Below are 25,451 nucleotides of genomic sequence, written 5' to 3' on the forward strand. Positions count from 1 at the left end.
TTATTTTTTATTTTTCGTTCTTTTTTTTATTTAAAGCATTATTTGAGTGCAAAGAAACTTATAACAAAGAATACGCATTAAAATAAATCAACTTTAAAAATTTTGCTAAATTATTCAAAAATGAGGAAAATTTTACATTTTCTCAAACAGGGTAAGGAACTTGGTTCCTCGAATAATTTCTGGCACAGACATCTGAGGGCATGGCCGTCCAAGAAGAAAATGTAGCCATTGGTGCCATCTATCGACCACAGGTTAAAGATTGGCGATCCGTTAGATATAGACCGAGTTATAGGCAAAAGTTGGTGCAAAAATGAGCCTTAGTAAAATTTCATTTTTTTGAATTTTTTGATTTTTTCATTATTTTTCACTCTTTTTTTATTTAAAACATTATTTGAGTGAAAAGTAACTCATTGCAACCAATTGGCATTAAAATAAAACAATTTAATTTTTTTTGCAAAATTTCCCAAAAAAATCGTAAGGGGTAAGCCTTATGAAATTTTCGAGTTGAAAATTTTTTTAAATTTTTTTTCCGATTTTTTATTCTTTTTTGAATTTAAAGCATTATTTGAGTGAAAAGAAACTTATTGCAACAAATTCCCATTAAAATATATCACATTTAAAAATTTTGCTACATTGCTCAAAAATGAAGAAAATTTTACATTTTCTCGAACAGGGTAAGGAACTTGGTTCCTCGAATATCTTCTGGCACAGACATCTGAGGACATGGCCGTCCAAGAAGAAAATGTAGCCATTGATGCCATCTATCGACCACATTTTAAAGATTGACGATCCGTTGGATACCGACCGAGTTATAGGCAAAAGTTGGTGCAAAAATGAGCCTTAGTAAATTTTCATTTTTTTTGAATTTTTTTATTTTTTCATTATTTTTCACTCTTTTTTTTATTTAAAACATTACTTGAGTGAAAAGTAACTCATTGCAACCAATTGGCATTAAAATAAAACAATTTAATTTTTTTTGCAAAATTTCCCAAAAAAATGAGCCGTAGTAAATTTTTATTTTTTTGAATTTTTTGATTTTTTCATTATTTTTCACTCTTTTTTTATTTAAAACATTATTTGAGTGAAAAGTAACTCATTGCAATCAATTGGCATCAAAATAAATCAATTTAAATTTTTTTGCAAAATTTCCCAAAAACATCGTAAGGGGTAAGCCTTATGAAATTTTCGAGTTGAACATTTTTTAAAATTTTTTTTCCGATTTTTTATTCTTTTTTGAATTTAAAGCATTATTTGAGTGAAAAGAAACTTATTGCAACAAATTCCCATTAAAATATATCACATTTAAAAATTTTGCTACATTGCTCAAAAATGAAGAAAATTTTACATTTTCTCGAACAGGGTAAGGAACTTGGTTCCTCGAATATCTTCTGGCACAGACATCTGAGGGCATGGCCGTCCAAGAAGAAAATGTAGCCATTGATGCCATCTATCGACCACATTTTAAAGATTGACGATTCGTTGAATAACGACCGAGTTATAGGCAAAAGTTGGTGCAAAAATGAGAAAAATTTTACATTTTCTCAAACAGGGTAAGGAACTTGGTTCCTCGAATATCTTCTGGCACAGACATCTGAGGGCATGGCCGTCCAAGAAGAAAATGTAGCCATTGATGCCATCTATCGACCACAGGTTAAAGATTGGCGATCCGTTGGATACCGACCGAGTTATAGGCAAAAGTTGGTGCAAAAATGAGCCTTAGTAAATTTTCATTTTTTTGAATTTTTTGATTTTTTCATTATTTTTCACTCTTTTTTTATTTAAAACATTATTTGAGTGAAAAGTAACTCATTGCAATCAATTGGCATCAAAATAAAACAATTTAAATTTTTTTGCAAAATTTCCCAAAAAAATCGTAAGGGGTAAGCCTTATGAAATTTTCGAGTTGAAAATTTTTTTAAAATTTTTTTCCGATTTTTTATTCTTTTTTGAATTTAAAGCATTATTTGAGTGAAAAGAAACTTATTGCAACAAATTCCCATTAAAATATATCACATTTAAAAATTTTGCTACATTGCTCAAAAATGAGGAAAATTTTACATTTTCTCGAACAGGGTAAGGAACTTGGTTCCTCGAATATCTTCTGGCACAGACATCTGAGGGCATGGCCGTCCAAGAAGAAAATGTAGCCATTGATGCCATCTATCGACCACATTTTAAAGATTGACGATCCGTTGGATACCGACCGAGTTATAGGCAAAAGTTGATGCAAAAATGAGAAAAATTTTACATTTTCTCGAACAGGGTAAGGAACTTGGTTCCTCGAATATCTTCTGGCACAGACATCTGAGGGCATGGCCGTCCAAGAAGAAAATGTAGCCATTGATGCCATCTATCGACCACAGGTTAAAGATTGGCGATCCGTTGGATACCGACCGAGTTATAGGCAAAAGTTGGTGCAAAAATGAGCCTTAGTAAATTTTAATTTTTTTGAATTTTTTGATTTTTTTATTATTTTTCACTCTTTTTTTATTTAAAACATTATTTGAGTGAAAAGTAACTCATTGCAATCAATTGGCATCAAATTAAACCATTTTAAATTTTTTTGCAAAATTTCCCAAAAAAATCGTAAGGGGTAAGCCTTATGAAATTTTCGAGTTGAAATTTTTTTTAAATTTTTTTTCCGATTTTTTATTCTTTTTTGAATTTAAAGCATTATTTGAGTGAAAAGAAACTTATTGCAACAAATTCCCATTAAAATATATCACATTTAAAAATTTTGCTACATTGCTCAAAAATGAAGAAAATTTTACATTTTCTCGAACAGGGTAAGGAACTTGGTTCCTCGAATATCTTCTGGCACAGACATCTGAGGGCATGGCCGTCCAAGAAGAAAATGTAGCCATTGATGCCATCTATCGACCACAGGTTAAAGATTGACGATTCGTTGAATAACGACCGAGTTATAGGCAAAAGTTGGTGCAAAAATGAGAAAAATTTTACATTTTCTCGAACAGGGTAAGGAAGTTGGTTCCTCGAATAACTTCTGGCACAGACATCTGAGGGCATGGCCGTCCAAGAAGAAAATGTAGCCATTGATGCCATCTATCGACCACATTTTAAAGATTGACGATCCGTTGGATACCGACCGAGTTATAGGCAAAAGTTGGTGCAAAAATGAGCCTTAGTAAATTTTCATTTTTTTGAATTTTTTGATTTTTTCATTATTTTTCACTCTTTTTTTATTTAAAACATTATTTGAGTGAAAAGTAACTCATTGCAATCAATTGGCATCAAAATAAAACAATTTAAATTTTTTTGCAAAATTTCCCAAAAAAATCGTAAGGGGTAAGCCTTATGAAATTTTCGAGTTGAAAATTTTTTTAAATTTTTTTTCCGATTTTTTATTCTTTTTTGAATTTAAAGCATTATTTGAGTGAAAAGAAACTTATTGCAACAAATTCCCATTAAAATATATCACATTTAAAAATTTTGCTTCATTGCTCAAAAATGAGGAAAATTTTACATTTTCTCGAACAGGGTAAGGAACTTGGTTCCTCGAATATCTTCTGGCACAGACATCTGAGGGCATGGCCGTCCAAGAAGAAAATGTAGCCATTGATGCCATCTATCGACCACAGGTTAAAGATTGGCGATCCGTTGGATACCGACCGAGTTATAGGCAAAAGTTGGTGCAAAAATGAGCCTTAGTAAATTTTAATTTTTTTGAATTTTTTGATTTTTTTATTATTTTTCACTCTTTTTTTATTTAAAACATTATTTGAGTGAAAAGTAACTCATTGCAATCAATTGGCATCAAATTAAACCATTTTAAATTTTTTTGCAAAATTTCCCAAAAAAATCGTAAGGGGTAAGCCTTATGAAATTTTCGAGTTGAAAATTTTTTTAAATTTTTTTTCCGATTTTTTATTCTTTTTTGAATTTAAAGCATTATTTGAGTGAAAAGAAACTTATTGCAACAAATTCCCATTAAAATATATCACATTTAAAAATTTTGCTACATTGCTCAAAAATGAAGAAAATTTTACATTTTCTCGAACAGGGTAAGGAACTTGGTTCCTCGAATATCTTCTGGCACAGACATCTGAGGGCATGGCCGTCCAAGAAGAAAATGTAGCCATTGATGCCATCTATCGACCACAGGTTAAAGATTGACGATTCGTTGAATAACGACCGAGTTATAGGCAAAAGTTGGTGCAAAAATGAGAAAAATTTTACATTTTCTCGAACAGGGTAAGGAAGTTGGTTCCTCGAATAACTTCTGGCACAGACATCTGAGGGCATGGCCGTCCAAGAAGAAAATGTAGCCATTGATGCCATCTATCGACCACATTTTAAAGATTGACGATCCGTTGGATACCGACCGAGTTATAGGCAAAAGTTGGTGCAAAAATGAGCCTTAGTAAATTTTCATTTTTTTGAATTTTTTGATTTTTTCATTATTTTTCACTCTTTTTTTATTTAAAACATTATTTGAGTGAAAAGTAACTCATTGCAATCAATTGGCATCAAAATAAAACAATTTAAATTTTTTTGCAAAATTTCCCAAAAAAATCGTAAGGGGTAAGCCTTATGAAATTTTCGAGTTGAAAATTTTTTTAAATTTTTTTTCCGATTTTTTATTCTTTTTTGAATTTAAAGCATTATTTGAGTGAAAAGAAACTTATTGCAACAAATTCCCATTAAAATATATCACATTTAAAAATTTTGCTTCATTGCTCAAAAATGAGGAAAATTTTACATTTTCTCGAACAGGGTAAGGAACTTGGTTCCTCGAATATCTTCTGGCACAGACATCTGAGGGCATGGCCGTCCAAGAAGAAAATGTAGCCATTGATGCCATCTATCGACCACAGGTTAAAGATTGGCGATCCGTTGGATACCGACCGAGTTTTAGGCAAAAGTTGGTGCAAAAATGAGAAAAATTTTACATTTTCTCGAACAGGGTAAGGAACTTGGTTCCTCGAATATCTTCTGGCACAGACATCTGAGGGCATGGCCGTCCAAGAAGAAAATGTAGCCATTGATGCCATCTATCGACCACATTTTAAAGATTGACGATCCGTTGAATACCGACCGAGTTATAGGCAAAAGTTGATGCAAAAATGAGAAAAATTTTACATTTTCTCGAACAGGGTAAGGAACTTGGTTCCTCGAATATCTTCTGGCACAGACATCTGAGGGCATGGCCGTCCAAGAAGAAAATGTAGCCATTGATGCCATCTATCGACCACATTTTAAAGATTGACGATCCGTTGAATACCGACCGAGTTATAGGCAAAAGTTGGTGCAAAAATGAGCCTTAGTAAATTTTCATTTTTTTAGAATTTTCTGATTTTTTCATTATTTTTCACTCTTTTTTTATTTAAAACATTATTTGAGTGAAAAGTAACTCATTGCAATCAATTGGCATCAAAATAAAACAATTTAAATTTTTTTGCAAAATTTCCCAAAAAAATCGTAAGGGGTAAGCCTTATGAAATTTTCGAGTTGAAAATTTTTTTAAATTTTTTTTCCGATTTTTTATTCTTTTTTGAATTTAAAGCATTATTTGAGTGAAAAGAAACTTATTGCAACAAATTCCCATTAAAATATATCACATTTAAAAATTTTGCTTCATTGCTCAAAAATGAGGAAAATTTTACATTTTCTCGAACAGGGTAAGGAACTTGGTTCCTCGAATATCTTCTGGCACAGACATCTGAGGGCATGGCCGTCCAAGAAGAAAATGTAGCCATTGATGCCATCTATCGACCACAGGTTAAAGATTGACGATTCGTTGAATAACGACCGAGTTATAGGCAAAGTTGGTGCAAAAATGAGAAAAATTTTTCATTTTCTCGAACAGGGTAAGGAACTTGGTTCCTCGAATATCTTCTGGCATAGACATCTGAGGGCATGGTCGTCCAAGAAGAAAATGTAGCCATTGATGCCATCTATCGACCACATTTTAAAGATTAACGATCCGTTGGATACCGACCGAGTTATAGGCAAAAGTTGGTGCAAAAATGAGAAAAATTTTACATTTTCTCGAACAGGGTAAGGAACTTGGTTCCTCGAATATCTTCTGGCACAGACATCTGAGGGCATGGCCGTCCAAGAAGAAAATGTAGCCATTGATGCCATCTATCGACCACATTTTAAAGATTGACGATCCGTTGGATACCGACCGAGTTATAGGCAAAAGTTGGTGCAAAAATGAGCCTTAGTAAATTTTCATTTTTTTGAATTTTTCGATTTTTTCATTATTTTTCACTCTTTTTTTATTTAAAACATTATTTGAGTGAAAAGTAACTCATTGCAATCAATTGGCATCAAAATAAAACAATTTAATTTTTTTTGCAAAATTTCCCAAAAAAATCGTAAGGGGTAAGCCTTATGAAATTTTCGAGTTGAAAATTTTTTTAATTTTTTTTCCGATTTTTTATTCTTTTTTGAATTTAAAGCATTATTTGAGTGAAAAGAAACTTATTGCAACAAATTCCCATTAAAATATATCACATTTAAAAATTTTGCTTCATTGCTCAAAAATGAGGAAAATTTTACATTTTCTCGAACAGGGTAAGGAACTTGGTTCCTCGAATATCTTCTGGCACAGACATCTGAGGGCATGGCCGTCCAAGAAGAAAATGTAGCCATTGATGCCATCTATCGACCACAGGTTAAAGATTGACGATTCGTTGAATAACGACCGAGTTATAGGCAAAGTTGGTGCAAAAATGAGAAAAATTTTACATTTTCTCGAACAGGGTAAGGAACTTGGTTCCTCGAATATCTTCTGGCACAGACATCTGAGGGCATGGCCGTCCAAGAAGAAAATGTAGCCATTGATGCCATCTATCGACCACATTTTAAAGATTGACGATCCGTTGGACACCGACCGAGTTATAGGCAAAAGTTGGTGCAAAAATGAGAAAAATTTTACATTTTCTCGAACAGGGTAAGGAACTTGGTTCCTCGAATATCTTCTGGCACAGACATCTGAGGGCATGGCCGTCCAAGAAGAAAATGTAGCCATTGATGCCATCTATCGACCACATTTTAAAGATTGACGATCCGTTGGATACCGACCGAGTTATAGGCAAAAGTTGGTGCAAAAATGAGCCTTAGTAAATTTTCATTTTTTTGAAATTTTTGATTTTTTCATTATTTTTCACTCTTTTTTTATTTAAAACATTATTTGAGTGAAAAGTAACTCATTGCAATCAATTGGCATCAAAATAAAACAATTTAAATTTTTTTGCAAAATTTCCCAAAAAAATCGTAAGGGGTAAGCCTTATGAAATTTTCGAGTTGAAAATTTTTTTAAATTTTTTTTCCGATTTTTTATTCTTTTTTGAATTTAAAGCATTATTTGAGCGAAAAGAAACTTATTGCAACAAATTCCCATTAAAATATATCACATTTAAAAATTTTGCTTCATTGCTCAAAAATGAGGAAAATTTTACATTTTCTCGAACAGGGTAAGGAACTTAGTTCCTCGAATATCTTCTGGCACAGACATCTGAGGGCATGGCCGTCCAAGAAGAAAATGTAGCCATTGATGCCATCTATCGACCACATTTTAAAGATTGACGATCCGTTGGATACCGACCGAGTTATAGGCAAAAGTTGGTGCAAAAATGAGCCTTAGTAAATTTTCATTTTTTTAGAATTTTCTGATTTTTTCATTATTTTTCACTCATTTTTTATTTAAAACATTATTTGAGTGAAAAGTAACTCATTGCAATCAATTGGCATCAAAATAAAACAATTTAAATTTTTTTGCAAAATTTCCCAAAAAAATCGTAAGGGGTAAGCCTTATGAAATTTTCGAGTTGAAAATTTTTTTAAATTTTTTTTCCGATTTTTTATTCTTTTTTGAATTTAAAGCATTATTTGAGTGAAAAGAAACTTATTGCAACAAATTCCCATTAAAATATATCACATTTAAAAATTTTGCTACATTGCTCAAAAATGAAGAAAATTTTACATTTTCTCGAACAGGGTAAGGAACTTGGTTCCTCGAATATCTTCTGGCACAGACATCTGAGGGCATGGTCGTCCAAGAAGAAAATGTAGCCATTGATGCCATCTATCGACCACAGGTTAAAGATTGACGATTCGTTGAATAACGACCGAGTTATAGGCAAAGTTGGTGCAAAAATGAGAAAAATTTTACATTTTCTCGAACAGGGTAAGGAACTTGGTTCCTCGAATATCTTCTGGCACAGACATCTGAGGGCATGGCCGTCCAAGAAGAAAATGTAGCCATTGATGCCATCTATCGACCACATTTTAAAGATTGACGATCCGTTGGATACCGACCGAGTTATAGGCAAAAGTTGGTGCAAAAATGAGAAAAATTTAACATTTTCTCGAACAGGGTAAGGAACTTGGTTCCTCGAATATCTTCTGGCACAGACATCTGAGGGCATGGCCGTCCAAGAAGAAAATGTAGCCATTGATGCCATCTATCGACCACATTTTAAAGATTGACGATCCGTTGAATACCGACCGAGTTATAGGCAAAAGTTGGTGCAAAAATGAGCCTTAGTAAATTTTCATTTTTTTAGAATTTTCTGATTTTTTCATTATTTTTCACTCTTTTTTTATTTAAAACATTATTTGAGTGAAAAGTAACTCATTGCAATCAATTGGCATCAAAATAAAACAATTTAAATTTTTTTGCAAAATTTCCCAAAAAAATCGTAAGGGGTAAGCCTTATGAAATTTTCGAGTTGAAAATTTTTTTAAATTTTTTTTCCGATTTTTTATTCTTTTTTTAATTTAAAGCATTATTTGAGTGAAAAGAAACTTATTGCAACAAATTCCCATTAAAATATATCACATTTAAAAATTTTGCTTCATTGCTCAAAAATGAGGAAAATTTTACATTTTCTCGAACAGGGTAAGGAACTTGGTTCCTCGAATATCTTCTGGCACAGACATCTGAGGGCATGGCCGTCCAAGAAGAAAATGTAGCCATTGATGCCATCTATCGACCACAGGTTAAAGATTGACGATTCGTTGAATAACGACCGAGTTATAGGCAAAGTTGGTGCAAAAATGAGAAAAATTTTTCATTTTCTCGAACAGGGTAAGGAACTTGGTTCCTCGAATATCTTCTGGCATAGACATCTGAGGGCATGGTCGTCCAAGAAGAAAATGTAGCCATTGATGCCATCTATCGACCACATTTTAAAGATTAACGATCCGTTGGATACCGACCGAGTTATAGGCAAAAGTTGGTGCAAAAATGAGAAAAATTTTACATTTTCTCGAACAGGGTAAGGAACTTGGTTCCTCGAATATCTTCTGGCACAGACATCTGAGGGCATGGCCGTCCAAGAAGAAAATGTAGCCATGGATGCCATCTATCGACCACATTTTAAAGATTGACGATCCGTTGGATACCGACCGAGTTATAGGCAAAAGTTGGTGCAAAAATGAGCCTTAGTAAATTTTCATTTTTTTGAATTTTTCGATTTTTTCATTATTTTTCACTCTTTTTTTATTTAAAACATTATTTGAGTGAAAAGTAACTCATTGCAATCAATTGGCATCAAAATAAAACAATTTAATTTTTTTTGCAAAATTTCCCAAAAAAATCGTAAGGGGTAAGCCTTATGAAATTTTCGAGTTGAAAATTTTTTTAATTTTTTTTCCGATTTTTTATTCTTTTTTGAATTTAAAGCATTATTTGAGTGAAAAGAAACTTATTGCAACAAATTCCCATTAAAATATATCACATTTAAAAATTTTGCTTCATTGCTCAAAAATGAGGAAAATTTTACATTTTCTCGAACAGGGTAAGGAACTTGGTTCCTCGAATATCTTCTGGCACAGACATCTGAGGGCATGGCCGTCCAAGAAGAAAATGTAGCCATTGATGCCATCTATCGACCACAGGTTAAAGATTGACGATTCGTTGAATAACGACCGAGTTATAGGCAAAGTTGGTGCAAAAATGAGAAAAATTTTACATTTTCTCGAACAGGGTAAGGAACTTGGTTCCTCGAATATCTTCTGGCACAGACATCTGAGGGCATGGCCGTCCAAGAAGAAAATGTAGCCATTGATGCCATCTATCGACCACATTTTAAAGATTGACGATCCGTTGGACACCGACCGAGTTATAGGCAAAAGTTGGTGCAAAAATGAGAAAAATTTTACATTTTCTCGAACAGGGTAAGGAACTTGGTTCCTCGAATATCTTCTGGCACAGACATCTGAGGGCATGGCCGTCCAAGAAGAAAATGTAGCCATTGATGCCATCTATCGACCACATTTTAAAGATTGACGATCCGTTGGATACCGACCGAGTTATAGGCAAAAGTTGGTGCAAAAATGAGCCTTAGTAAATTTTCATTTTTTTGAAATTTTTGATTTTTTCATTATTTTTCACTCTTTTTTTATTTAAAACATTATTTGAGTGAAAAGTAACTCATTGCAATCAATTGGCATCAAAATAAAACAATTTAAATTTTTTTGCAAAATTTCCCAAAAAAATCGTAAGGGGTAAGCCTTATGAAATTTTCGAGTTGAAAATTTTTTTAAATTTTTTTTCCGATTTTTTATTCTTTTTTGAATTTAAAGCATTATTTGAGCGAAAAGAAACTTATTGCAACAAATTCCCATTAAAATATATCACATTTAAAAATTTTGCTTCATTGCTCAAAAATGAGGAAAATTTTACATTTTCTCGAACAGGGTAAGGAACTTAGTTCCTCGAATATCTTCTGGCACAGACATCTGAGGGCATGGCCGTCCAAGAAGAAAATGTAGCCATTGATGCCATCTATCGACCACATTTTAAAGATTGACGATCCGTTGGATACCGACCGAGTTATAGGCAAAAGTTGGTGCAAAAATGAGCCTTAGTAAATTTTCATTTTTTTGAATTTTTCGATTTTTTCATTATTTTTCACTCATTTTTTATTTAAAACATTATTTGAGTGAAAAGTAACTCATTGCAATCAATTGGCATCAAAATAAAACAATTTAAATTTTTTTGCAAAATTTCCCAAAAAAATCGTAAGGGGTAAGCCTTATGAAATTTTCGAGTTGAAAATTTTTTTAAATTTTTTTTCCGATTTTTTATTCTTTTTTGAATTTAAAGCATTATTTGAGTGAAAAGAAACTTATTGCAACAAATTCCCATTAAAATATATCACATTTAAAAATTTTGCTACATTGCTCAAAAATGAAGAAAATTTTACATTTTCTCGAACAGGGTAAGGAACTTGGTTCCTCGAATATCTTCTGGCACAGACATCTGAGGGCATGGTCGTCCAAGAAGAAAATGTAGCCATTGATGCCATCTATCGACCACAGGTTAAAGATTGACGATTCGTTGAATAACGACCGAGTTATAGGCAAAGTTGGTGCAAAAATGAGAAAAATTTTACATTTTCTCGAACAGGGTAAGGAACTTGGTTCCTCGAATATCTTCTGGCACAGACATCTGAGGGCATGGCCGTCCAAGAAGAAAATGTAGCCATTGATGCCATCTATCGACCACATTTTAAAGATTGACGATCCGTTGGATACCGACCGAGTTATAGGCAAAAGTTGGTGCAAAAATGAGAAAAATTTAACATTTTCTCGAACAGGGTAAGGAACTTGGTTCCTCGAATATCTTCTGGCACAGACATCTGAGGGCATGGCCGTCCAAGAAGAAAATGTAGCCATTGATGCCATCTATCGACCACATTTTAAAGATTGACGATCCGTTGGATACCGACCGAGTTATAGGCAAAAGTTGGTGCAAAAATGAGCCTTAGTAAATTTTCATTTTTTTGAATTTTTTGATTTTTTCATTATTTTTCACTCTTTTTTTATTTAAAACATTATTTGAGTGAAAAGTAACTCATTGCAATCAATTGGCATCAAAATAAAACAATTTAAATTTTTTTGCAAAATTTCCCAAAAAAATCGTAAGGGGTAAGCCTTATGAAATTTTCGAGTTGAAAATTTTTTTAAATTTTTTTTCCGATTTTTTATTCTTTTTTGAATTTAAAGCATTATTTGAGTGAAAAGAAACTTATTGCAACAAATTCCCATTAAAATATATCACATTTAAAAATTTTGCTTCATTGCTCAAAAATGAGGAAAATTTTACATTTTCTCGAACAGGGTAAGGAACTTGGTTCCTCGAATATCTTCTGGCACAGACATCTGAGGGCATGGCCGTCCAAGAAGAAAATGTAGCCATTGATGCCATCTATCGACCACAGGTTAAAGATTGACGATTCGTTGAATAACGACCGAGTTATAGGCAAAGTTGTTGCAAAAATGAGAAAAATTTTTCATTTTCTCGAACAGGGTAAGGAACTTGGTTCCTCGAATATCTTCTGGCACAGACATCTGAGGGCATGGCCGTCCAAGAAGAAAATGTAGCCATTGATGCCATCTATCGACCACATTTTAAAGATTGACGATCCGTTGGATACCGACCGAGTTATAGGCAAAAGTTGGTGCAAAAATGAAGAAAATTTTACATTTTCTCGAACAGGGTAAGGAACTTGGTTCCTCGAATATCTTCTGGCACAGACATCTGAGGGCATGGCCGTCCAAGAAGAAAATGTAGCCATTGATGCCATCTATCGACCACATTTTAAAGATTGGCGATCCGTCGGATACCGACCGAGTTATAGGCAAAAGTTGGTGCAAAAATGAGCCTTAGTAAATTTTCATTTTTTTGAATTTTTCGATTTTTTCATTATTTTTCACTCTTTTTTTATTTAAAACATTATTTGAGTGAAAAGTAACTCATTGCAATCAATTGGCATCAAATTAAACCATTTTAAATTTTTTTGCAAAATTTCCCAAAAAAATCGTAAGGGGTAAGCCTTATGAAATTTTCGAGTTGAAAATTTTTTTCCGATTTTTTATTCTTTTTTGAATTTAAAGCATTATTTGAGTGAAAAGAAACTTATTGCAACAAATTCCCATTAAAATATATCACATTTAAAAATTTTGCTACATTGCTCAAAAATGAGGAAAATTTTACATTTTCTCGAACAGGGTAAGGAACTTGGTTCCTCGAATATCTTCTGGCACAGACATCTGAGGGCATGGCCGTCCAAGAAGAAAATGTAGCCATTGATGCCATCTATCGACCACAGGTTAAAGATTGACGATTCGTTGAATAACGACCGAGTTATAGGCAAAGTTGGTGCAAAAATGAGAAAAATTTTACATTTTCTCGAACAGGGTAAGGAACTTGGTTCCTCGAATATCTTCTGGCACAGACATCTGAGGGCATGGCCGTCCAAGAAGAAAATGTAGCCATTGATGCCATCTATCGACCACATTTTAAAGATTGACGATCCGTTGGATACCGACCGAGTTATAGGCAAAAGTTGGTGCAAAAATGAGAAAAATTTTACATTTTCTCGAACAGGGTAAGGAACTTGGTTCCTCGAATATCTTCTGGCACAGACATCTGAGGGCATGGCCGTCCAAGAAGAAAATGTAGCCATTGATGCCATCTATCGACCACAGGTTAAAGATTGGCGATCCGTTGGATACCGACCGAGTTATAGGCAAAAGTTGGTGCAAAAATGAGCCTTAGTAAATTTTCATTTTTTTGAATTTTTTGATTTTTTCATTATTTTTCACTCTTTTTTTATTTAAAACATTATTTGAGTGAAAAGTAACTCATTGCAATCAATTGGCATCAAAATAAAACAATTTAATTTTTTTTGCAAAATTTCCCAAAAAAATCGTAAGGGGTAAGCCTTATGAAATTTTCGAGTTGAAAATTTTTGTAAAATTTTTTTCCGATTTTTTATTCTTTTTTGAATTTAAAGCATTATTTGAGTGAAAAGAAACTTATTGTAGCCATTAGTGCCATCTATCGACCACAGGTTAAAGATTGACGATTCGTTGAATAACGACCGAGTTATAGGCAAAAGTTGGCGCAAAAATGAGAAAAATTTTACATTTTCTCGAACAGGGTAAGGAAGTTGGTTCCTCGAATATCTTCTGGCACAGACATCTGAGGGCATGGCCGTCCAAGAAGTAAATGTAGCCATTGATACCATCTATCGACCACAGGTTAAAGATTGACGATCCGTTGGATACCGACCGAGTTATAGGCAAAAGTTGGTGCAAAAATGAGCCTTAGTAAATTTTCATTTTTTTGAATTTTTCGATTTTTTTATTATTTTTCACTCTTTTTTTATTTAAAACATTATTTGAGTGAAAAGTAACTCATTGCAATCAATTGGCATCAAAATAAAACAATTTAAATTTTTTTGCAAAATTTCCCAAAAAAATCGTAAGGGGTAAGCCTTATGAAATTTTCGAGTTGAAAATTTTTTAAAATTTTTTTCCGATTTTTTATTCTTTTTTGAATTTCAAGCATTATTTGAGTGAAAAGAAACTTATTGCAACAAATTCCCATTAAAATATATCACATTTAAAAATTTTGCTTCATTGCTCAAAAATGAGGAAAGTTTAACATTTTCTCGAACAGGGTAAGGAACTTGGTTCCTCGAATATCTTCTGGCACAGACATCTGAGGGCATGGCCGTCCAAGAAGAAAATGTAGCCATTGATGCCATCTATCGACCACAGGTTAAAGATTGACGATTCGTTGAATAACGACCGAGTTATAGGCAAAAGTTGGTGCAAAAATGAGAAAAATTTTATATTTTCTCAAACAGGGTAAGGAACTTGGTTCCTCGAATATCTTCTGGCACAGACATCTGAGGGCATGGCCGTCCAAGAAGTAAATGTAGCCATTGATACCATCTATCGACCACAGGTTAAAGATTGACGATCCGTTGGATACCGACCGAGTTATAGGCAAAAGTTGGTGCAAAAATGAGCCTTAGTAAATTTTCATTTTTTTGAATTTTTTGATTTTTTTATTATTTTTCACTCTTTTTTTATTTAAAACATTATTTAAGTGAAAAGTAACTCATTGCAATCAATTGGCATCAAAATAAAACAATTTAAATTTTTTTGCAAAATTTCCCAAAAAAATCGTAAGGGGTAAGCCTTATGAAATTTTCGAGTTGAAAATTTTTGTAAAATTTTTTTCCGATTTTTTATTCTTTTTTGAATTTAAAGCATTATTTGAGTGAAAAGAAACTTATTGTAGCCATTAGTGCCATCTATCGACCACAGGTTAAAGATTGACGATTCGTTGAATAACGACCGAGTTATAGGCAAAAGTTGGCGCAAAAATGAGAAAAATTTAACATTTTCTCGAACAGGGTAAGGAAGTTGGTTCCTCGAATAACTTCTGGCACAGACATCTGAGGGCATGGCCGTCCAAGAAGAAAATGTAGCCATTAGTGCCATCTATCGACCACAGGTTAAAGATTGGCGATCCGTTGGATACCGACCGAGTTATAGGCAAAAGTTGGTGCAAAAATGAGGAAAATTTAACATTTTCTCAAACAGGGTAAGGAAGTTGGTTCCTCGAATAACTTCTGGCACAGACATCTGAGGGCATGGCCGTCCAAGAAGAAAATGTAGCCATTGATGCCATCTATCGACCACATTTTAAAGATTGGCGATCCGTTGGATACCGACCGAGTTATAGGCAAAAGTTGGTGCAAAAATGAGCCTTAGTAAATTTTCATTTTTTTGAATTTTTTGATTTTTTCATTATTTTCACTCTTTTTTATTTAAAACATTATTTGAGTGAAAAGTAACTCATTGCAATCAATTGGCATCAAAATAAAACAATTTAAATTTTTTTGCAAAATTTCCCAAAAAAATCGTAAGGGGTAAGCCTTATGAAATTTTCGAGTTGAAAATTTTTTTAAAATTTTTTTCCGATTTTTTATTCTTTTTTGAATTTAAAGCATTATTTCAGTGAAAAGAAACTTATTGCAACAAATTCCCATTAAAATATATCACATTTAAAAATTTTGCTACATTGCTCAAAAATGAAGAAAATTTTACATTTTCTCGAACAGGGTAAGGAACTTGGTTCCTCGAATATCTTCTGGCACAGACATCTGAGGGCATGGCCGTCCAAGAAGAAAATGTAGCCATTGATGCCATCTATCGACCACAGGTTAAAGATTGACGATTCGTTGAATAACGACCGAGTTATAGGCAAAGTTGGTGCAAAAATGAGAAAAATTTTACATTTTCTCGAACAGGGTAAGGAACTTGGTTCCTCGAATATCTTCTGGCACAGACATCTGAGGGCATGGCCGTCCAAGAAGAAAATGTAGCCATTGATGCCATCTATCGACCACATTTTAAAGATTGACGATCCGTTGGATACCGACCGAGTTATAGGCAAAAGTTGGTGCAAAAATGAGCCTTATATAATTTTCGAATTTATAGATTTTTTTTAATTTTTTTTCATTTTTCATTCTTTTTTATTTAAAGCATTATTTGAGTGCAACGAAACTTATTACAAAGAATTCGCATCAAAATAAATCAATTTATCAGCCTTAGGAGTAGTGGCGTATCAAGCTTCTGGGATGCCCTAAGTGGCAAGGTAATTGTTATTCTCATCTCTAAAATGAACAGACGCATGACCGACTTCAATGCATTACTCATTGCTAGCATCAGTTTCCGGATTATACATATTTTTATTCATATTGTATAACATTCTCACAAGAGTGTGTTCCTTCTATTTATCTATTTATGAATATTGCTTGAAAAACATCGTAAAATTGTAGCTTTAAAAAATTGTAAAACAGGTTAAAATTTCATGGTGCTAGAAATCCGCAGAAAACTCATCCAAAATCTATAGAATAAACATCTTAAATACACAAACCCTCGTTTAAAATATTGCTTAATCATTTAAAGAAAATGAAAAAAAACATCTGGGAAATCCGGTTGGCGGATTTCGATAGATTTCAAATTAATTACAGTGGCTGTGTGCACATAAACAGCCAAACCGTTAATGCACAGTGGTTATTTTCGTTGAATAAAATATTCTGGCTGCGTACATTACGCACGCAGCCACTTTCGTCGCACAGTGCATAGTGTTTCATTATCCTAAAAAAACGTTTATCGAAATAACAAGACAGTATCCCTCAAAAAATAGTAATTACCATCGTTCACTAGTTCCGCTGAAAGCATCCAACAAAGTGGTTCGGTTCGACCGTTCGTTTTTGCCGCAAGCGGCCGCTGAAAAGTACCGAAAACTGATTTTTCAACACCAAGAGAGCATCCAACCGAGGAGGTAACACCAGCTGGTCAAAATCAATACATCAAATTGCATACCCCTTAGGCGCAGCAAGAGTTACGTTTTGCGTTATATGCACACTGGTTTTCTTCCATCATAATTGGGGTCATTTAAGCGTTTTGCGCCTAACAGTATGCAATCGCATTGCATGGCGTTAGCTGTCATGTGGGAGGACCGTTGTGAATGTAACGCCTTTTTGCGCCTGAAGGGTATGCAATTCGATGTATTGATTTTGACCAGCTGGTGTTACCTCTTCGGTTGGATGCTCTCTTGGTGTTGAAAAATCAGTTTTTGGTAGATTTTCGTTTCGTTTTCGTGCGATCATCGTAGTGAAATTTTCGACCAGCGATTTGAAGAGCTGCTGTGAAACTGTTTAACAACGAAAAAGACGATTTGCAATTAAACTTTCGCATGAAATAAAACATCGGACCATTAAATTTATGCACCTCACTCGGTAAGATTTTATTTTGTTCATATCATAATATAATCTTTGTTTATGCGTACTCGTTACGCGTTTTGCAACGTGGTGTATGTGGATTTTTTTGCGTGTTGTTTCTATCCTTTCTCCGTTCACAAATTTTCCTTCGCCCCAACATTTTATTTCTACTGCACCTTACTAATGCCTAACAAAATGCTTCCGTTCTGTACAAATGGCCTGTATTCTCAACCTGAAAGTATTTCGCTTACAATCTAAACGTTGCTTTTTCGCACTATATTTTTCAATCACTTTTTGCGCTTATACATTATAGTAACGCTACATACAAAATTGAGGGGGTTAAGATCGGAAAAGAACCAAACAGAAGATGGGCAACGCACCTGTTTTGTTGCTATATTTGGTTTAATTGTATCCGTTTGTTGTTCCTTTCCCTGTTAACCTACTCCTTACAGACAAACCACACACGCACACGCACGGGTTCTGTGGCCCTTTGAAGTCAGTTTTTCAGCTATGAAATATTCGTTTACTCCTTTAAATGCAACTAGTTTTGTTTGATTTGCGCGTGTTATAATTGAAACATGGTTTTTTTGGTTGAAAATAATAAAACAGACAGTACAACGAATTGTGAAAAACAAACAAAACCATTGACAAAAGCTTCACCGAACAAGAAAATAAGCTCGCCAACTACGATTATCTCATACCCAGGTGCGTGTTTTTGTCCTTGGCTACCCCTCTGGCAACCGCATGGGTGTGTGGGATTTTTCCCGTTCACACATAAAGCTCTCTTTTGAATTTACTGCTTTTTTCGCCACAACCCTGGAAAAAGGTCCCTTTTTCACATGCCACTGTTGTTACAGATGGGATTAACATTTCACATCGCGCATCTTCTTGCACAGCCCCGGGGGGTGGTGGAGGGGTTTGGGAAATTTATGGCGAAAATTAGCGAATCACAAAAACGCTTCTTCCTACAACGGCAATCAAATAATAAATGAACGCATCCCGCCCCCTCTTTCCATCCGCAAACCCGCGGTTTTATCCCTTGCTCCCTGTCCCGTTTTTATCGAAGTATCGCAAACAATAAATTGTTATAATTTCCTCGCATCCGTCCTACATCAAAACAAAGAGCCAATGGTGACCGACCCTAGGCACGTCTCTGTCTAGGAGAGGCTGAGGATTTGTGTTAATGCCTGTACTGGCTGCCTGTTAAGGAACTACAGTCCCTTCGAACCTTGCTAAAGGTTTATTTGTGTGGGGTTTCGGGCAAAAAGATCCGCCAAACCGCACGAAGCATAACTAAATTAACCTCATTCACAAAGTTCAATGTGTTTTTTTGGGGGAGGGTGGCGCTGTATTGGTGGTATATATCGTGTAGCTGTTCTCTTCTATCTCCTGTGAGTTTTTATGTGTAAAGCGATAGGGAGATGAATGACAAAAAGAAAGAAAAATTAAATAAAAAGAAAAGTTACAATACGAGCTAAAGTTGATTAAGCTTTGTTTGTGTGCTTTCGATGAATTGTGTGTAATGGACACTGTGTGGTGCAAGATGACTGGATAGTGATTTTAGAAAAAAAAACCTGATATAGAACCCCTTTTGGTTGCTTACAGAGTTTTGCTATTCCTCGTTTCATTTCAAACCGGTGGGAATTTGTATGCTTCCTTGCGCGTCTTCTTACAATCGCAGCAATAAGGGAAAGGTTCTTATGAAAATTGTGATTCTTCTTACAATTTTTTTTCTTCAAAAAGGGAAAGTAGTGCTGATAAAATTCATCCTTTTTGTTTTTGGGTAAAACATATAACAAAATCCAGAATGTTAAAATCCATTACCAACGTTAATTGCTATCATGTTTTTAAACTTTGTCCCCATTTTAACGTGTAATTTTGTTGATTTGAAGTGTTACACCTGTTTTCCTATAATTCGCTCTTATAGGTAATATTTACTTTTCCCTCGCTTATTAACTCTTCTGCACTTGTCATGAACCTTTTTCACTCTCTATTCTATCGTTCTATTTCGTTTTGATATGATTTTGTCGTATTTTTGAATGTTGTGTAATGTTTGTTATGCCATGTTATTGAAATAAGACACACACACACACTCACATGTGTTGATGCTTGCTTTTCCTCCATGCTTTCATACTATTGCACTATGGTTTATGAAATTGCATTTGATGAAAAGTTGAAAAGTGTTCCCCCGCCTAATTCACACACACTTCCGGGCTTTCCCCATAACCCTATACACGGCGAAGGACAGCCCTCCGATGGGTTGAGGAATTAGGAAAAAAAAGGAAACAAAGTTTAAAACTAAACACTTCTACTCGTTATTAGCTTTGCAAGCTAGCTATAAAACATAAAAGCACGCATCGAGATCTTCTCTAGCACATGATGATGCGCGTGGTAGTACTTGTGTGCTTCCTGCTTTAGTTATTTGTCTGACTAACTTTCTTCTGGCACCGGTTGCAATTTATCGTATAAAAAATGACACACACACACACATCACCGTTGTGCGGATGTAACACATAATGCAGATGTGCCACAAACTAAAACCCCCTTGACTGTCCCCCGATGCAAAAACAAGTGCAAAAGCTCTCGCTTTTATAATCTTTGGTACGCCACCGCTCACTCTTCTAGCGGCGTTGCGGAAACATTCTCTTCACGGTTGTTCGCTTTGCGTGTTCCATTCTCTGTTCCTGATGTCCTGATCCAATTTTCAAGATTGTTTCCTTCACAGTGACAATTCTTTCTTCCTATCCTTTTTTGGGGATTATAACAATATAAAACGTAGTAGTTTTAACCCTAAATCTAACAAAATCTAAATGTCTAAATGAAAAGATGTGTCCAGTTAGGGAACACGCACTATGGGTAAGGCTGCTTTTACCTATTCACATGCCCTAGAGGTTGCGCTTATATACTACACGCTAAAAGCTTATTAACTAAAACTGTACAAGTGTTGCGAGTTATGCGGCGCCGTTCTCCATATGTTTTTTGTCTGGATGAATTTGTTGTTGAAGAGAGCATTATCAGAGCATTAAGCAGGATAGTACTGTGTTGTAGAGTACGTGGTGGTGCTTCCAAAAGCGTAAAATAGAGTTTCATCCATTATTAGCACGGACTGCTGGCATTATTAGAAGCAACCGGATCTTCTGCAATGAGAAAGAAATTAAAGGAAAAGATATTAATGAAACGAATAAAATATCAAGCTTTTCATTTAATTAACAAATAATAGTAGACATGACAAAAATATTATACAGACACCTATACACGACCAAAAATGATGTAAAAATAATTTTGAAGAAAGTCGTCACCTATAGGAGACTCGTCGAAGAATAAACGATACAAGGAATACGCAGAAGATCATTGATGCAACACAACTGATGGAGTTAATGGACATATACTCCGCACAGGAGGAATTTATTCGGAAGACCTTAATCAATTAAGTGGTTAAAATCTACGAAGAGATGATTTTGCTCCATTTTCTTTTAGAGAATTCCATTTTGCGTCTCAAAGTTTCAGGCTTTGGGAATCATCAATCAATTAGGTTCTTGACATACGCTGACAAAGGTGTTATTTACCAGGTGTTAGTCTTATATACTAAAAGCTTGTGATCCCCAGGACAACGGAGAGATGAAGTACAAGAAGAGGTTGATCATTATACTATTAAGTCCATACATTTGTACAGATTTTGTTCACAAGTCCGGTATATCTTATTTAAGAAGGAAAAGGAGCTTAATAGGCACGCAATTAAAAAAATACGAAGGGATCAATAAGGTAATAAAGGACACTTTCGATCTGTAATCAAACTTCTGTGTGTCTCCTGGATGATCGTGGCTTAAGATAACAAAACTTCACAGAGATATCCGAGAGCATTTTTTTTGCTATACGGAATAAATGATCTGTTGGTGTCGACGGATTCGTTTTTGAAGGTTTTTACTAGACGATCATGGAGAAATTTACTCGAGTAAAGAGTCGAATAATACTTTACTTGTCATCCTACTTACTCACACTATTATCGATCATCCCTCCACAAAAATTTACCTGCAACAAGCAGAAGAATTTTTCGATCCAAAAGCACTAGGTTAAAACGTTAAGATGTACAGAACAACCATCCATTCGCTTCAAAAGCATTCGGAACAACATTCCACGCTTGTTTCCCTATTTGATCTCCTCTGGTTCCCACGAACCAATTTCACACATACCGGATTTTAAAAAGTAAACCAAAGTCCGCAAAACGGTTGCGGTTGCTGACGTTTAAAGGAGCAAAGTTTCGAAGTCGGTTGAAAAGCAAAAAAAAAAAACGACGATACACTTGGATGTTGTGTATTGGGGAGTTTTTTGTTGGCAGCACTACACTGTAATGGTAAAAATGGTTTTACAGTGAAACCACAAAACCTGTGAAAGGAAAAAGCTCGTACCAAAGATTGATGAGTTTGCCACCAGTTACTTTTGTACATTTTTGTTTGGTTTTAGTAGATCGGAGGGGAAAAACAAGGTTGCATGTAGTGCAAAGTAAGTAAATGAAATCAAACACTTTAATAGAAAATCAATCTATCATAACAACCAGTCTTCATCGAAATCAAAACACCATATTTAGTGATTTACTTTAGAACAATCCCTGATTGTGCTTTCCATTGCAACAGTGCAAGAATAGTCAGCAACACATCTCTCGAAGCATACTTCACAAACACAGTGCCGAGAACGTGACACGAATGCGTCCGTTCAGATTAAGAGAAGAAATGTGAATCAAAAATACGTAAGCAGCGCAATCTTGGAAATGGAATGGATGGAATAATATTTGCACTGTTTGCAACACGATACGATGTGTGTTTCATGTTGTGCTATAACCAACAAATGGCATTTAGAAGCAGCACTTCGGTAAGTAGTGAAGCGGCCATATTGCGAATGGGAGAGAGAATGTGTGTTTTGTTAGTATACAGTGGTTAATTCGTTTCCTATTGCGCGTCAGTGCGATGACACATTTATAATCTGTCCGGAAGGAATTGTTCACCCACAACAATGAACACAGACACTAACGATACATTAAATTGTACCAATTAACTTGTAATAATCAATTGTTTCATTTCAGTGCTGTGCGCCTTTTTTATACTAACTTCCCGCCCAGCATAATTGGATTCACCACCACCACGCGGGAGGGTCACGACCATTCAAAGTGAACAATTGTCCATTAGCAACGCAACTCATCGCTTTTCGCCCTCGCTGTAATAGAGCGTAATTTTAATCGTTTTCAAAAGGATTCTTTTTTATTATACGATCTCTCCTACACAAAAGTGGCTCGCTAGTAGTAAGGGGCTTTTGTACGATAATACAGTTAGCGGCTCAATTGTCTATCAGTGATTCGATGTGCTCTCGAAACCCAGCTGTCCAACAGATTGCGCTTTCCATCTGGTGCGTTGCGTTCTTCAGTATATTCGACTGATGGCATAAAGGAGTTAGTTGAAGTTTCTGATATCTCTGAGCCATCATCATATCTACTCTTTAAGCTATGTTTAAATATGGATGTGTATTAAATTTTAAACTCCGATCAGATTTTCCCGCGTGTCGTCAGATTTATTGGAACACATTCCGCATATCTCATATTTCCCAACTTCCTCCATTACTCGTAATGCATTCAGAATTTCGGCTGACTCTCGGAAAGAAAACCTTCATAAAGATAGAGATTAAAAATTGATCAGTGTTTTAACTTGTTTAAACCACAAACCCAAAATTCAACACGAGAGATTGTTTAACCAAGTTATTCAAGGTTTTCTATAGCAAACCAAATGACATGTTAATCAACAAAGATCATGTTAAAGAAATTATCTTTAGGTGTAACATTAACAATATCTGGATACGTTGTTAATCTGTAAAACTTTCGCTAGAAAACATTTTTGTGTAGCGGGACAAATGCCTTTCACAGTGAGGCACATTTTTAATAAAGCTGTTCATATTTTGTTATAATTAATTAGACCAGTACCACAATGAACCACAGCATTAAAACCTCAAACATGAAAAAAGTAAATATGCTGTAATTATACAAATTGTTACATCGTACATACATTCACAGCAGCAACACACAGCTAAAACTTATAATTTCCATCCAATTGAAACTGCGTGGTTCAATCACATTGTGTTCAGCAACATGTCCCTCCCTTTAGCCTAAGCTACAATTCAACGTTAAATCGTCCGTTAAAGGACGAACCATATCCTGAACCGTATCATAATTGCTATCACGACCGGGTATTTCACATAAACTTTCACCCCCCTCAGTATGTGTGTGTGTGTATTGTGGTTGCTTTTTTTGTCTCGCGTGCGATTAAAAAGCGCTCTCATTAATTAACCATTCTAATTAGCAGGGAAAGCCATTTACATTTCCCGTCGGCTTCATCGTTACACAAATCTGCTCGTATCAGCGGGATTTTTTTTTGTTGGTTTGATAACATCACCAGGAGAACAGTTAGTCAGACATTCAAATCCATCCAGACGGCTGGCAGTTGTTACCTCCTGCTGATCCATCCCTGATCTATCAATGGCACCAGCACCTTTTGCAGCCATTATATGATGGTATTCCATATTCAAGTAGATTTAACCAAAAGTTCAACGAAGCATCATCAACCCACCTCCCCGCAGAAAGGACATCCATTTCGAATGGAATTTAAACTGAAAGAGCTATCTCCTGGGGACTCGGGGATGATAAATTTGTGTGCGTGTGTGTGTGTGTGTGTGTGTCTGGTGTTTGCATATATGAGCAAGCTCCATCGTCAACGGAGAAAATGTTGCTGATGTAGGCTACTTATGCATGGCCGAATTTCATATATATTCTACCCAGCAGCTTACAACGCTTCATCGGATCAACGGATAGGGAAGCGGATGATTTCGCGGCACTGTATCTCGATGCCAAGACAAATTCCCGTGCTGATCTCTGTTCGCGTATAATGACTTCTATTCTAGCCGAGAAGACGAGGCTTTGTGAACAGGTCTCTCACCACTACTACGTCCCTAGACGACGAATAGACGACCGTCAACGCCAATGTGTTCTGATGCGTTGGAATGATTATGCTAGAAAATGAAGAATAAGGTCACCTCATGTTTCTCTGTTTCAGTCGAGTTTTGCCGAACGTTGTGAGCCACCGAATGTAAATATCGAAATGTATGCTCCACATGATGTGACGATGGGCGTGTGAAGAGTTAGTTCGTGCCATGGTTGCTTTCCTTCGAATGGAGTCTGCGAAAAGATAAACTTCTACTTGTGCATCTGTGCGTGTGTGGTGTGCACTTTTTTTTTCTTGTTTTACACAAAAACTCTTTGACATTTGTCCTTTCAATTCTATGCCTCTGAACCTGTCCCTATTGGAACTTCCGTCTCTACTGGTCCTTTCTTTTAGTTCGAAAACAGCAAAATCAGGAAGCAGAGGAGCAAACCATACCCAGCATGGCATTACATCAAGTCAGAGTGTCACAACAGAACATAGCAGCCGGAGTCTGCCAGCAGCCACATCAAAATGGTACACACCTCCTGCTAGAATTAGCCTTCCGGGTGTGGAGAGTAGCTGTGAAAGACAGCATTCATTCACTGCCAGGGAAGGTGGGTCTTTCAAGCCGAATTTTACAACGAAACCAACGCTCGCAATCACCGCACACGGTTGTTATCGTACACCCACAGGACGATGAATGTCCTAAGGTCACGGCGGTTGGTTGTAAGGAGCCCCCATGGCTGGTGAGGTGGAGAGGTGAGTGAATGATGATGATGATGGTGCTCGATTAGGCCTATAGAGTCCCACATGCTTCTCTGGTAAACGATGTGACATCACACCACCATTAGGATGTAAAAGGAATGTGTCTCCACGTTTTTAGCTCGCTTTACACTTCAGGAATAGTTTTTGAAGATATTACTTC

The 25,451-nt window shown here is 35.3% G+C and overlaps 1 protein-coding gene across 1 annotated transcript in view; it reads right to left on the bottom strand.

Annotated features, from left to right (window-relative positions):
* Positions 1-17,563: 17,563 nt before the first annotated feature.
* LOC125761434 (heparan-sulfate 6-O-sulfotransferase 1) overlaps positions 17,564-25,451 on the bottom strand; it is a 69,452-nt gene continuing 61,564 nt past the window's right edge. Inside the window, exon 7 of the mRNA XM_049422558.1 lies at positions 17,564-20,704. The gene's annotated coding sequence lies outside the window, so the exon portion shown is untranslated. The remainder of the gene's footprint in view (positions 20,705-25,451) is intronic.

This window comes from Anopheles funestus, chromosome 2RL, assembly GCF_943734845.2.
Source record: "Anopheles funestus chromosome 2RL, idAnoFuneDA-416_04, whole genome shotgun sequence".
Taxonomy (NCBI): domain Eukaryota; kingdom Metazoa; phylum Arthropoda; class Insecta; order Diptera; family Culicidae; genus Anopheles; species Anopheles funestus.